This window comes from Etheostoma cragini, chromosome 11 (genome assembly GCF_013103735.1).
Source record: "Etheostoma cragini isolate CJK2018 chromosome 11, CSU_Ecrag_1.0, whole genome shotgun sequence".
Taxonomy (NCBI): Eukaryota; Metazoa; Chordata; class Actinopteri; order Perciformes; family Percidae; genus Etheostoma; species Etheostoma cragini.
In genome coordinates this window covers 20,093,126-20,106,250 of record NC_048417.1, presented here as the reverse complement: position 1 = coordinate 20,106,250, position 13,125 = coordinate 20,093,126, and the positions used below count along the sequence as shown (strand labels likewise).

Genomic DNA, 13,125 nt, shown 5'->3' with positions numbered 1-13,125 from the left:
AATTAAGTGAAAATTAATAGCTACAATGATATGGACTGCACAAAGTTGGGCAATATAGCCATGCACACTTCTGCTTGCATAAAGGATTGGCATATAGCTACAGTTTAAACCAGGCAAATTATAAAATACTTTATATCAAGAAAGACCAGGATCATCAGCATATTATACGTAATATATAATTAATAGACTGCAGCAACACTCACTAGTACAGCCAAATCCTGATATAACATATGCCATCATTGTCCAAAGGACTATTAAAAACCCATTAACACATTAAATGAGCCACACCGTCGGGTGGCATGTTGCTTTTTTACCATGAAGCAATGATACAATATATCGTCCTATGCTATAAATACAAACTACTGAATATGAATACCAAATATGTACTCTATTTTGTATACTCTGCGCCCACAGATGTATTAATAGGTACAATTTACTGCGATAAGTGGGCTTGGGCGGCTGAGAGCAAACAGAACAAGAGTAAACAAAAGTATATCTCGGATGGGCTTTTAGTCGTTGGCGAGAGCTTCGCGTAATAAAAGGCTACAAGACAGATAATGAGCTGGCCATCTTGCTGTCGGACTAGTAAGGAAAATTAGCTTGCGTTGTTGAACTGGTGTTAGCAAAGTTGCCTACTCGCAGGTTTTGGATCAGGAGTAATGCAATCAAAACAAATGCAGGTGTACAGCTGTCTATACTAACGACAGTGTGGAAGTGAATTGTACACTAAAACTGTAGGGGCGCCAAATCACAAAACATACCATGTTATGCAATGCAGCTTTAAATATGTAAGTTTAAAACATAAAACTTTAAACATAGAATAGTTATAATAGTCCAATCTCAGCCCCTCCATGCCTTGCCATTTCAAGTTAGATGTTGTTTTGACTCACTAGCAGGAAGGATGTGTATAAATGTCAAGACATTAAATGAGACAAGCATTCCAAGGGGAATTGTCTTTGGCCCTGGTACCACCAGGTGCGCAATATAGCAGCCTTCAAGATTCACATATACATTGCAGTCTTATTTGTAATTTCCACTTGGCGGTAGTTACTTATGATGAAAAATCAGATAACATTAAAGAGAGATTGGTGAATCAAAAATGCTTTCCTCTTAAGCAGCTGCATTGAGATCATTCTGGGCTTTCACCTCTCAAGTCTGTATTACTAAGTGGTAAGGTGTAGATCTTTCACTTGCCAGTCATTACTTGTGACATCCTCTCATGCATGAGTATATTCTCTTTCTGAATCCATTGGACACAAAAGGTTTTTTGATTTAAAAATCTGTGCTAAACCGTGAATATCAAAGCGGCATCACATTAACTCCAACTGACTGCAGCTGCACATTTCTATTAGAGGTATAGCAAGAACAGCATGTTTTCACCAGAGGTCATGTGTTCTCTTCAGGTGAACAACTCTTTTCCTCTTTCATTAGATGTAATTACTGGTGACACCTCAAAGACAGCAGGAGAATATAACAACAAAAAAAAGACGGGTTTGACCATCGAGGAGGAAGCGTATTGCTGGACTAATTCTATTATGTGAATGGAAGATTTAGTGAATATAGCCATTGATCCAAAGTCAATAGGGGTGACGGTGGTCCAAGCTAAAGGCCAGTGGGCCGAGTGGAGAATGACCAGGTTTTGTGACAGCTTTCTTCAGCTGCCTGACAACCACATAACACCCAAACAATAACCTATGTGGTTAGTTGGAAAGAGCTACAGACAAAGAAGCCCGTTACTCGACAAAGAACCTTGAGATAAGGCATGCTCGCGCTCTTACATTTGTATTCCGACTGGGGTGGGGGGTGTTGGCTAATGTAATTGAAAACTGTTAGGTGTTGGGGGTCAGAAAATTCAATAGACTTGGGAAAAAAGTGTTTGTGTTCTGAGTAGCAATGTGAAGTAGCAATAGCAGAGCTGAGCGTAAGGATCCTTCGGCCCAAATAATAGCTTCCAGATTTTTTTGCCCTCTATCAAATTGATGTGAAGAGGCATGGGAGCTTAAAATCATTGCCACTGACTATGTCAGGGGTAACACTTGCTAAAAGGTGTCCTCTGAGGAGGATATCTTTAAATGGATTCTGATATTTTTAAGCCACAGTGGAAAAAAGTTGACAATTGTTTGCCATAACACTGTAAATTCCCATTTTTTGGGATCAATAAATATCTATCTATCTATCTATCTATCTATCTATCTATCTATCTATCTATCTAACCAAGCTTCCATTATTCAGCTGCATTAGCTTTTTGAAAAATTATAGCAGTCAGCAGTGAGTGACAGAACAATGTACATCATTTAAAGAGATTTGATAAGTGAAATATTTACTGCTTTTAATTGGACTTACCAACAAATTCAGATGAATGAATGAAACGCACAGAACCCATATCAAATACATACTTCACTATAGTGAGCATCACTAAACGTGACTTGACCTTCATCAGATGTTGATATTATGCTTTACTGCCCTGTGTCAGCACAGTAATGAGTAATAGGTAATGGGTTCAAGGAATCCCCGGATGCATCCTATTGTTTATCAATTGATGAGCATGTGCATACACATAAAAACCTACATGCGCACACACAATCAATGTTTGAATTTGAGGAATATAAGGAAAATAAGAAATCCCAGTCCATCCAAACATGATCCTACACCATCACAGCAGTGTGTTCAGCTCATCACTCATTAAAATCTATATGGTAAAATATTAGGTCCACTGGAACTTCTATAGCACATGGGCCAATGTATATGGCAAATAAAAGAGTTGTCGCTCATAAAATAACAGCATAAATTCATCTGCTTTTTTAATTCTATTCTCAAACATTCAGCAAATCCCAACGCATGTACCTCACAATGAATGCGGTGCATATTAAAATTGGAGGTGTTTACACTGGAAAATCTGCATGTGATGTGACGATATTCTCTCTGTGGCGTTGAATTCTGCCCATCCCTTCCTTCACTGGGGTTGGATCCAGAAACTATTTTTTCTATGGACTTTTCAGAACATTTGGTTTAAAGCCTTGAACTGAAATCACCATCATGGTCATTTCTACAAAAGAGCAGAAGAGGCTTTTTAACACAACAAGCAAGAATTCAAGCTAACCACAGCAGTAGTTCTCCAAAATCTACCGAGTATTACACACAACCCTTACCAAACTTTGTTAGAACACCTCTTAAGTCTGCCAGGAGCGAGTAATTGATACTGGAAATGCTTTTTAGGCAGCATATTACTTTAAAGGGTCTGCTCCAATTCTGCACTATAATGTATCCTGCATGATTGCAGGAATACAGCTTTAAAAGAAGGGAATTTGTGTGAGTTTTTCCATGAATTAACCACACAGCCTCAAAATAAAATATGTGGCCACCAGTAGTTTAATGATACGACTTCATGCGTCAGCAAGCAATTCAAGTAAGCTGGCAATTAAAAAGGGGGGCAAAAACATCATTGTTCAGCAAAGTTCTGCAGGTGGTCTAGAGTGCTCCAATTGGTTTAAAACTGCAATTGAGAATCATTATTTTGTTCATGCTGGAGATGAAGATGTTGTCACAACAGTTCCACACCAACACTCCTCTGCACAAAGCAAAGGAAAGCTGTGATACAGGTTATATTTTCTAATCTATATCTGTCAAACACATCAACAGTAAGTAAAGTAAAATCCAAGTAAGCAACCAAATGCATTTTAGAAAGTTTAAGAAGTTTTTACACAAAGGAAGAGTTTTGTCCAATTAAACAGATTACAGTGTAACACAGTTTATCAATTGACTGTCATTTTGTGTCTCTGGTGCTTCCAAACGCATACAAACTTGGTGAAAAAAAACTATCCATGCTGTTTTGAGTGAGATACAGGTTTCTGAATGTGTCTTGCCTTCAATCTGAAAATTGGATGAAACATTTGGTGTGTGCTAACATATTTAGCTAATACCACACCAGCTAGCTGTTGCTCCAACTTTAGTGAGTACAAGGCAGGATTTGCCAGGAGACTTCTTCTAAATGAGGGTGCACTTCCAACTTTGCGTGGAATACCTTGAGAAAAGGGACACGTAAGTAGTTCTATACAATTTATTTTATAGATTAGGGTGAACTTGTGTGTGTTGTAGCAGTTGTGCCCATGAGAACGAGGTGGCTAACCACTAGCAGTGCTTGTAGCGCAGTACCTAGCTACTACCCATGTGCGACTTCCAACAAAGATGGGATAGAAGTGAGATGTCTCACTCTGTAGCTAAAACAGAGAGCTCAACAAACAGGGTGAAAAGAGGATCTGCAGCAATATGCAGTACAAATAAAAATATGGTGTTTTTTGAAAATGAAACCATGTAAACCTATTCTGTTACAACCTCAAAACACAATTATGAACCTGTAAATGTATAATATGAGCACTTTAAAAGTCTCAGTGGTCAAAAAGGAGCTTTAATGACTTCCGCAAACTTTTCCACTTACACCATCATCAGATCAAAGTTCTAATTTGTCCAATACCTGTTAGATTCCTGTTTAAAATATGCATGTTAGCATTGTCATTGTGAACGTGTGTAACAATGCTGGCATCAGCATTTAGCTTAAAATCAATAGTAGTAGTCTCATTTGCATATTGATTGATTCATTAATTGGTTGATTGAATTGACCAATTTGAGTCTGTTAATATTAATTAGGATAAATACTACGATGTTATTGTATACTGTACTAAAGGTGATTTACTGCATCAACAATATTAATTAAAATGAAGAGTGACAACAAGATCAAATTACTTAAATGTCCATTTCAATGAATGAGCCAGTGGGCATGGGTGCTTCATAATTAGCAGCACCAGATGGATCTGTAAATTGAAAGTGTACAGAAACAGGAACCGACAAAGGACAACTATATAGCACATAGCAAAGGGGGGCCCTTCTGTTTGTCTTTTCACTGAACAGACTGTCTGTGAGATGAAGTCTATAACACCCTGCTCTACTGTACAAACTGTAATGTAATCTCTTGGCTTTGACTCCTGGTTATGTGCCCTGATAGGCTTATGAAAGATTAATTATCACATAAAGTCTCCAACATTAGTACAAATCCCCTATGATGCTGTAGGAATCAAATTAAACACACACACATAGGCACATACACAAAATCCATATAGAAGTCATGCTTTGCATTCAAAATGATTGTTTTCTGAAACCAAATCATTGATTGTTCATACTCCTAGTCACAACGCCTGTAACTTGACCACCAGCCTCAGTGGGTGCAACCCACTGCCTGCCTCCAGGAGTCCAATATACCACCCTCATATTTCAATCAATAATCATGGTGGGATGCAATTAGTAACTTGGACGGGTTGCAAGAGTCACGTGACAGATCAATCGAGCAGAGAGGCGGCACACTCATTGGGGTGATTCACAGCCCAACAGTTTGTCCCCCGCTCAGCCTGAATCCATGCCGTCTATCTTCTTTATACGAAGCATTCAAGGCTGGAAATATGCATCTGTCAAATATCCCCCATTACTCCAGCTGCCTGTCACACCTGGGGCAGCTCACAACCAACCAGAAAAAAAGACGGAGTGTAGCTGTCAGCGGAGAACCCTCAGCGGACTGAAAAAGGCACCAGCTTCCCCCATTTCTCTGACTCTAATTTCCTGAAAATGTGGATATTTTTCTGGGTCTCTTGCTGAGTGCTTGGTTAACGACAGAAGCTGTGTCAGGCAAGGAGCTGAGGTAGCTTCTTTTTTCTTTAGATAACATCAACACATTGTTATATATGTTAAACCAGATGCCCAGTATGTACTTCACTACACCACACAGTATTATGTCTCTCGGCTGGTGACTGCGTAACTGAAATTGAAAAATGTGTAATTAATCTTGCTTAAGTTGTGTACCTTCTAGAAAGCCCATACCAAGGATTCCTTCTCATTACTGTGTGGGTTGCAGTGCCCACCAAATGGCACCAATGCTACAAAACCGGTACACTGTGGTTCTGTGGTTGTGGACAGTATGGTTTAAATGAACGAGTCTCAGTGCAGGTCCTTACAATTAAAGTGCAGCCATGCTTCAAATTCTGCTACTAATGTTCCCACTGCAGCATGTCTGGATGTTCTCTTACCTCAACAACCAATGTCTTTTCACATTACAAAGCTATTTCTCTCATTTCTCTCCACAGTCCAAGAGCGAGCTGCAAACTGTGTCATGAATCAAATATAAGCACACCGCTGTATTACTTATGAGACCTAACGCAACTTTGCTCTGAGCTATTTTCAGGTTTCATTTGAATTCATCTGTCTGATGAATATTCTTATACCACTGAACCAGCTGATAGGGCATCAGTCCGTGAGAAAATATTAGCTGAAGATGAACTTGTGAGATTACTTATCAGCAAAGACCACCTTTCAACTAATGTCTACATCAATCATCATAGTAAAAGCCGTCTTGCAAAGCTCCTACAAGTAATTCCAAGGCAGTGCAAACAGCAACCAAAGAACTCCACAAGACATGATTCAAGTGACACTAATGTGCTTCACTGTTGAATTTCAGATGTAATGTTGCATTGTGCTATTGTTTATTTAAACTTCAAAGGTTGAGTATTGCTCCTGGGCAATCTTTAACACATTTATACATCTCCTAAATGACAGGGACAAGAAGGAACGGCTCTTCCGTCAAATGCTATAAATATCAATGAACAGCAATTACTATATAACCTCCACTATGACCTAACCTTTTCTCTCTTCTACACAGCAAAGGACTGAAGCTAATTATCCTCTTTCTCCAGCACATTAAGAGTTAATGCTCCATGCACACAAATTTACACTTTGTGTCAATTAGTCAGGAGCAGAAAATCAATTAAAACCTACATCCACATATTCAGACACAAGGTCTGTGGATGAGAGCAACCGTCCTTTATCCTTTATTCTTGCATCTAACAGACAGAGTCTCCAGCAGGATTTCATGCTGTAAATGAAGTACCAACTGAGAACACTCAATAATTGTACCAAAGAGACAGTATCTCACATCAGCTTCTTAGGATCTAGCCTGAGCTCAGTTCTGGGAGGATGCCAGCGCCAGATCAATAAAGTTCACTTGTCACCTGCTGATCTGTGAACGAACACCTGAGCTCATTCTCCCGCAAGTCTTAACTCACTTCCTACCATCAGCTTTGAAAAGCAAAAGCCCATTTGCCTGTCTGTGTTGTTCTGCTACTGTAGGTATCTCTTTCTCTCCGCATCTTTCCTTATATCTGTTTCTGTATAATGTTTATGGGATTATATCCTAACAGTCCTACACACCTCTCAGTGACACTCTTAAGGTTGAAGCTGGATTCCGGAAGTTGTCATTGTCACAGCTTACCTGCGATGAAAGTTCTTATAAAACCATATTTGAGTGCTTCGCTTGAAGTATTAAAACAACTTAGCTCTCACTGTCCCCTGACACAATCCGATCTCCACTACCAATTCCTCACGGGAAAACAGAGCAAGGAAAAACTAGAAATGAAGACAAATCAATTTCTGCACAAAGGTGAGTGAGCAAAGGATTTCTGTTTTAGTATTATAACCCATCAGTTAATAAATCATGAAGAAAAAGGTCTTACCTGGGCTCTTGATGTGGCTGCCGCTGTGTGTAACAGATCCTATTTCTGCCTATGGGACAGAGTCAGAGAGAAAGAGAAAGAGGGGAAGAACGCAAAGAGAGAGAGGAGGGGGGAGGAGAGGGACCACGAGCGCAGAGAAAGAAAGAGAGAAATCAGAGAGAAGGCGAGAAAGTGTCTGTGGACAATAAGAGAGAAACACAGACAGAGAGGAGAGAGCAGTGACAGTGGTGCTCTCACACAGCGCTGCCTTACACTGAAGGAGATATGCTGGCTGTGGGAGGTGGTACTTCTCAGTCAAATGACATCTGCCTTTCTCTTAAAAACCATTGGCTAAGAGGGATGATTTCCTAATAAGCCAGTCCCGCTGTCTCCAAGAGAACACACCCCCTCTTTCTTTCCCACTGCACATGCATACGCAGAGGAGTGCCCATGCACGCACACGCACACGCACACGCACACACACACACACACAAAAATATTCTTTTACCGTATAGCCTACAAAGATTGTCTTTGCCATCACTTTTGTCTCCTCTCTCCTCTTCTTATCCTCTTATCCAGCACTTTCACTTCTCGTTATTTTCTAAGGTTCTTTCCTGTATGTGCATTTTAATTTTTCACAATTGTTGCAGGAAGAGTTTTTATTTTGCAATTCAAAATTGTTTCAGCTTTCGATCATGGAAATATCCTTTTCAAAAACTGAAAAACAATGGTTGGCTTTCTATCTTCTATTTAATACTGTATATAGAAGTACCCTTTAAAAGTATGTCATTTTTCAGATGTTATAGATGGAACCGTTCTTGGTCTATAAGGCCCATGATCACACTGAATGATGAATTCAAATGAAAGTACTCATTGCTTCCAATTACCTACAGCCGATTCATAAGTCGCAGCGATGTGTAAGAGTTTCACATCTTGCTAGTTTGGTTTGGGCCATTAAGCATTTTGACAAAGAAAAGGTACTTTTTATTCAAGCTGTTAACCTGTTAAGGTTAATTGGTTACATCCAGCAAATAACTACTTTTTTTCATTTTTTTATTTGTTTCAACAGTCTTAGTATTTTAAATGTGTGTGAGGTAAAAAAAAAAAAATATTGGAATGTTGGATATCAGTGCAATTAAAGTTCAGACAGTGCCATTAAGTGTGATTGTACAGTAGCTGTTATTGCCTTCTCACAAAGCAATTGTTATTGGAAGATCTGGGAAAAAAAATAATTTAAAGCTATCGTGCATAGTTTCTGCCGCCCCCATGAGGAATTCTAAGTAATAACAACAAAACTGTCGGCATGTCCACATTATACAAGCCTTCCGTGATCAGGCACTGCCTTCTTGAGATAGGTGTGTTGGTACGATTATATCTAAAACCAGAAATGTTCTCTTCTAATCTTATTCGTTGTCTTCTTTCTTTCAAAACAGAAAATATATGGCTCTCTTTGTATTAGCAGGCGATGGGCCGCTGCAAGACAAGTTAAATACCATTTTGTCGTAAGAGTCTGACTATATAGTGACTATAAAGACATCAAACATCCGCAGTCCGAGGATTTCAATCTATTGGTTTCCAAATTGCAGATGCATCGGCATCAAAAACCACTGCGTAATTCAATGTGTTAAGTGAAACAGACTCAAATCAAAACACCATAGGCCAACCGTGGAGAAAATAAGTCCAAACCAGCAAAAATTTAAAACAACAGGGATGTTAGGCACTTAACAGCAGACTTACCAGAGATTTACAGCCTTAAAATGACCACACAACTGACAACCCTGGTCTAAGAAGCACCCCAAAGCAAGGAAAAGGTAAAGTGGTCTGATGAGTCACCTTTCAGTATTTTCTATATCTGTATGGCTTTCTCTATTATAAAGTCAAAGAATGTGTCCAACCCACAACGTCTGCTGCCAACATAGTTGGGGATCTGTAATGTTGTGGGCAGCCATTACTGGGCAGCCACAGTAATTACATATTCTGTACTGTTGTATAACAACCAAACATTATGAGACCACCATATGGTGAAAACACTATTAACCTCAGGTGTAGTTGAGGAAGATAATAGAAATAGAAAGTACTTTGTCTACATATATTTTCATGCAAAAAGGCAGAAATGTGTATTTGGTTTGAATGTGCAAAATCTGATATCACTAAAGACCATCACTGAAAAAATTCAGTTTTATGAACATCAAGACAAAGTTCAACTCGATAGTCAGCACATTACACATCGCTGGACAATTCTGGCACACAGAATGCAAAGTCCTACTCTACTGTTAGAAGAGTACTGTAGAGAGAGTAAGTTGGGGCTGAAATGCTATCTGAGCAGCAGTAGTATTACCTGAGCCTTTTCAAATGAGCTGTGAAGCAGCTGCATAATGGGCACATTGAACAGGAACAGCTTAAATACAATTGTCAGATGTTATTGGATACATGTTGCAGCAAGTAGAGTACGTCATGTGTGAGTGAAACAGTCTTATATTATTTAATTAGTATTTATTTAGTTTTCCTAAAACCTGCTTAAAACAAAACCTGCTGCTCCATGGGTTAGGCTGACCAGACGTCCCCGGCTGGATCTGTCCCCGGAAATGTCCCCGGTTTTCACTGTGACTGACAGACCCGAAATTGGAATGAAAGAAAGAAAATACTGACCAAACGGAGCCGCCAGTCGCTGACCCTACACACGCAGGCTCAAGGCAGCCAGAGCCAGCGCTGCTCAGGGATGTTTTAGAAGCCGTATTTTACAATGCTAAAATCACTGATTATTTACATGGCGTCTGGAGGGTTTAGCGAACGCAATTTCGCAGACTTTTATGTTTTAAAAAGGATCTTATTCTTTAACAGAAAGGTCGACCTCCTTAGAAATCCTTTCCATAATGTTGTCAGACACTTGTATTAGTGTATTAATTGTAATTAGAGTATTAATCTGAGTCTGTCAGTAGCAAAACAAGCACTTTTATGAACGTAAATACAAGCTGGACAATTATCCTATTAACTTCCACTGTAGCTTGTTTCTGCCGACTGGAGCGATCTCGTTTAATACTGCATCAATGTCAAAAGAAAATATGTCCTCAATAGTTTTTATTGTAACTGATTCTCAAGGAGCTGTTGCAGAAACAAGCCTTGAGTAATAAAGCAAAAGTTGTCAGTAGTTCGTACATTACAACATTATGAAATATTGAGACTTTCTATCTTGAAATATTAGGACTATAAGGATTTCTATCTTGAAATATTAGGACTTTCTATCTTGAAATATTAAGACTTTCTATCTTGAAATATTATGACTTTCTATCTTGAAATATTAAGACTTTCTATCTTGAAATATTAACACTTTCTATCTTGAAATATGAGTACTATAAGGACTTTCTATCTTGAAATATTAGGACTTTCTATCTTGAAATAGTAGGACTATTAGGACTTTCTATTTTGAAATATTAAGACTTTCTATTTTGAAATATTAGGACTTTTATCTTGAAACATTCCCCTTGAGATGTAGTGGAGTGGAGTAGGAAGTAGCAGCAGGGGTGGGTCTAGAATCAGACCTCGGGGGGGCTCAGCCCCTAATGAGAACAGCTCTAGGTCTAGTGTCCCAGTTTTAAGTTTTACAAAAGTAAAAACATTACTTGTTTTGGAGGTAAATACGCTTCTGAGCTGAAAATGTCCCCGGATTTTGTCTGAGAAATCTGGTCACCTTACCATGGGTCCACTTCTATCCCTAAGATCTATGACACCACTGCTAAAGACAAGCCTTTGGTTCCTGGGATTCTCATAAATTGTCTTGTTCCCCACACGGTCACAGGTCTTTGTTCATCTCAGAGGATGTAATTCGTAAAAAATAAATTAAAAAAAAGACCATGCAATGTGATCATTGCTCCCACCTATCAATGCAGAAAATAAGTGTTGAATGACACTTCATAATGAACAACAATCAAACATTTTTTAAACGGGAGGTTCATACCTCATACCTAAATAACAAAATGTATTTCCACAAGGCCGTGAAAAAAACTAATTTTGTGTTTTATGATATAGCACATCTATCATTGATGTATAGTTGTAGTATAATATAGGTTATTTGTTTAAATAGATGCCCACTGCTGTTGTTTCTCTAATGATGGGGAGGTATACATTTAGTTAACTGTACCAGTAATGCTAACGAAGTGTAACATTACGAATGGTTGTCGTACTGCTTTAGGTGCCTCGGTCTGCTCCCGACGGTTCAGTAAACTGCCGTTAGCATCCTTAGCACCAGAGTTAAGTGCTGACCGGGCTAGTTGCTAGCTGGCTGGGGGCTAACTGTGGATGTGTCCCCGGGCTAGGGCTGTAATGATAGTGAATGGTTGCTAGCTTGCTGGGGGCTGACTGAAGAATGGATGTGTCCAGGGACCAGGGCTGTTGTCAGCTCTCATCCTGACTGAAGCCTTGCTACGCCGGGAGACCGAGGCAGAAGCTAGGGGTGTGCTAGCTAGCTAAATTAACATTATATTAGTCGTCTATCTATACAGTTAACGTTACTGATGAATTTGTGGGTTAGCGCAGAGTTGTTAACCGTGGTCAAAACAATCATTCTAAAAATAAATGAGCGTGTTAAACAATGTCATAATCTTATGTTACCCACCAAGAATTACATTAGCATTAGCTACTTGTCAACCAGCACCTTTACAGTAGATAACAAAGCACTTTTCCTCTTCGTTCCCCCTACAGGTTGGGAGCAGAATTGCCCATTACCGTTACCATTATTCTTTTGTTTCATTACAAAAAATTAGTGAACCACTGAAACAATTTTCGAAACATTATTTGAAGGTACAAAAGAATCTTAGGTGTTGGATCGATTGATATTAAAATCAATCAACATCAATAAATACGGTCTCTGTTTTACTGTGTTGCAAAGTGGGATGTAATCAATGACAAAACAAGGCAGAAGAACGTTGTATTAGGTTTTCTAAGGAACCCCCCCACCCCCATCAAATCGTTGGTCAAAAATCGTGATACAAACCGAATCATGGGTTTGGTGTATCACAACATCCACATATCTTATTAATCATCCTTAAAGCCCCTACACACCCTTGCTCCATCCAAACAGGTGTATACCTTAAAGAACATTTCAGCAGGAAAAAAAAACATTTTTCATCTTATCTGTAGTGTCACACATCAGCTGTTTTGCTGTGAGTTGCCCAGTGTTGGAGATATTGGCCGTGGAGATGTCTGCTTTCTTTCCACTGTAATGGAACTTGCACTTGGCTTGTGGTGCTCACAGCTCCAAAAAATATATTTGAAAAACTCCGCCGCAATGTCTATTTCCAGAAATCCTGACCTGGTGAACAAAGATAATCCATAATGTAAGAACTATTTTCTTTAAACCACATCTTCAGATATCTCCAACATTGGGCGACTCGCACAAAAAAAATATCTAGACTCTAGCACTGAAGGTAAGAGGAAAAATATGTTTTTCTGATTTATGGGTGAACTATCCCTTAAGTTGCCTGATTAGACCTTTTTCAGACTGCAGGCGGGCTCAAAGTGGGGTTGAATTATTTTAGGCATTTTCAAACAAAAAACAAAATTTGACAATGCCAGGTGGATATGTAGCTCTGTGAAATTT

The 13,125-nt window shown here is 39.0% G+C and overlaps 1 protein-coding gene across 1 annotated transcript in view; it reads right to left on the bottom strand.

Annotated features, from left to right (window-relative positions):
* The window catches only part of thsd7ba (thrombospondin, type I, domain containing 7Ba), a 178,357-nt gene extending 170,549 nt beyond the window's left edge, over positions 1-7,808 (bottom strand). Inside the window, exon 1 of the mRNA XM_034886070.1 lies at positions 7,551-7,808. The gene's annotated coding sequence lies outside the window, so the exon portion shown is untranslated. The remainder of the gene's footprint in view (positions 1-7,550) is intronic.
* Between the last annotated feature and the right edge of the window lie 5,317 nt (positions 7,809-13,125).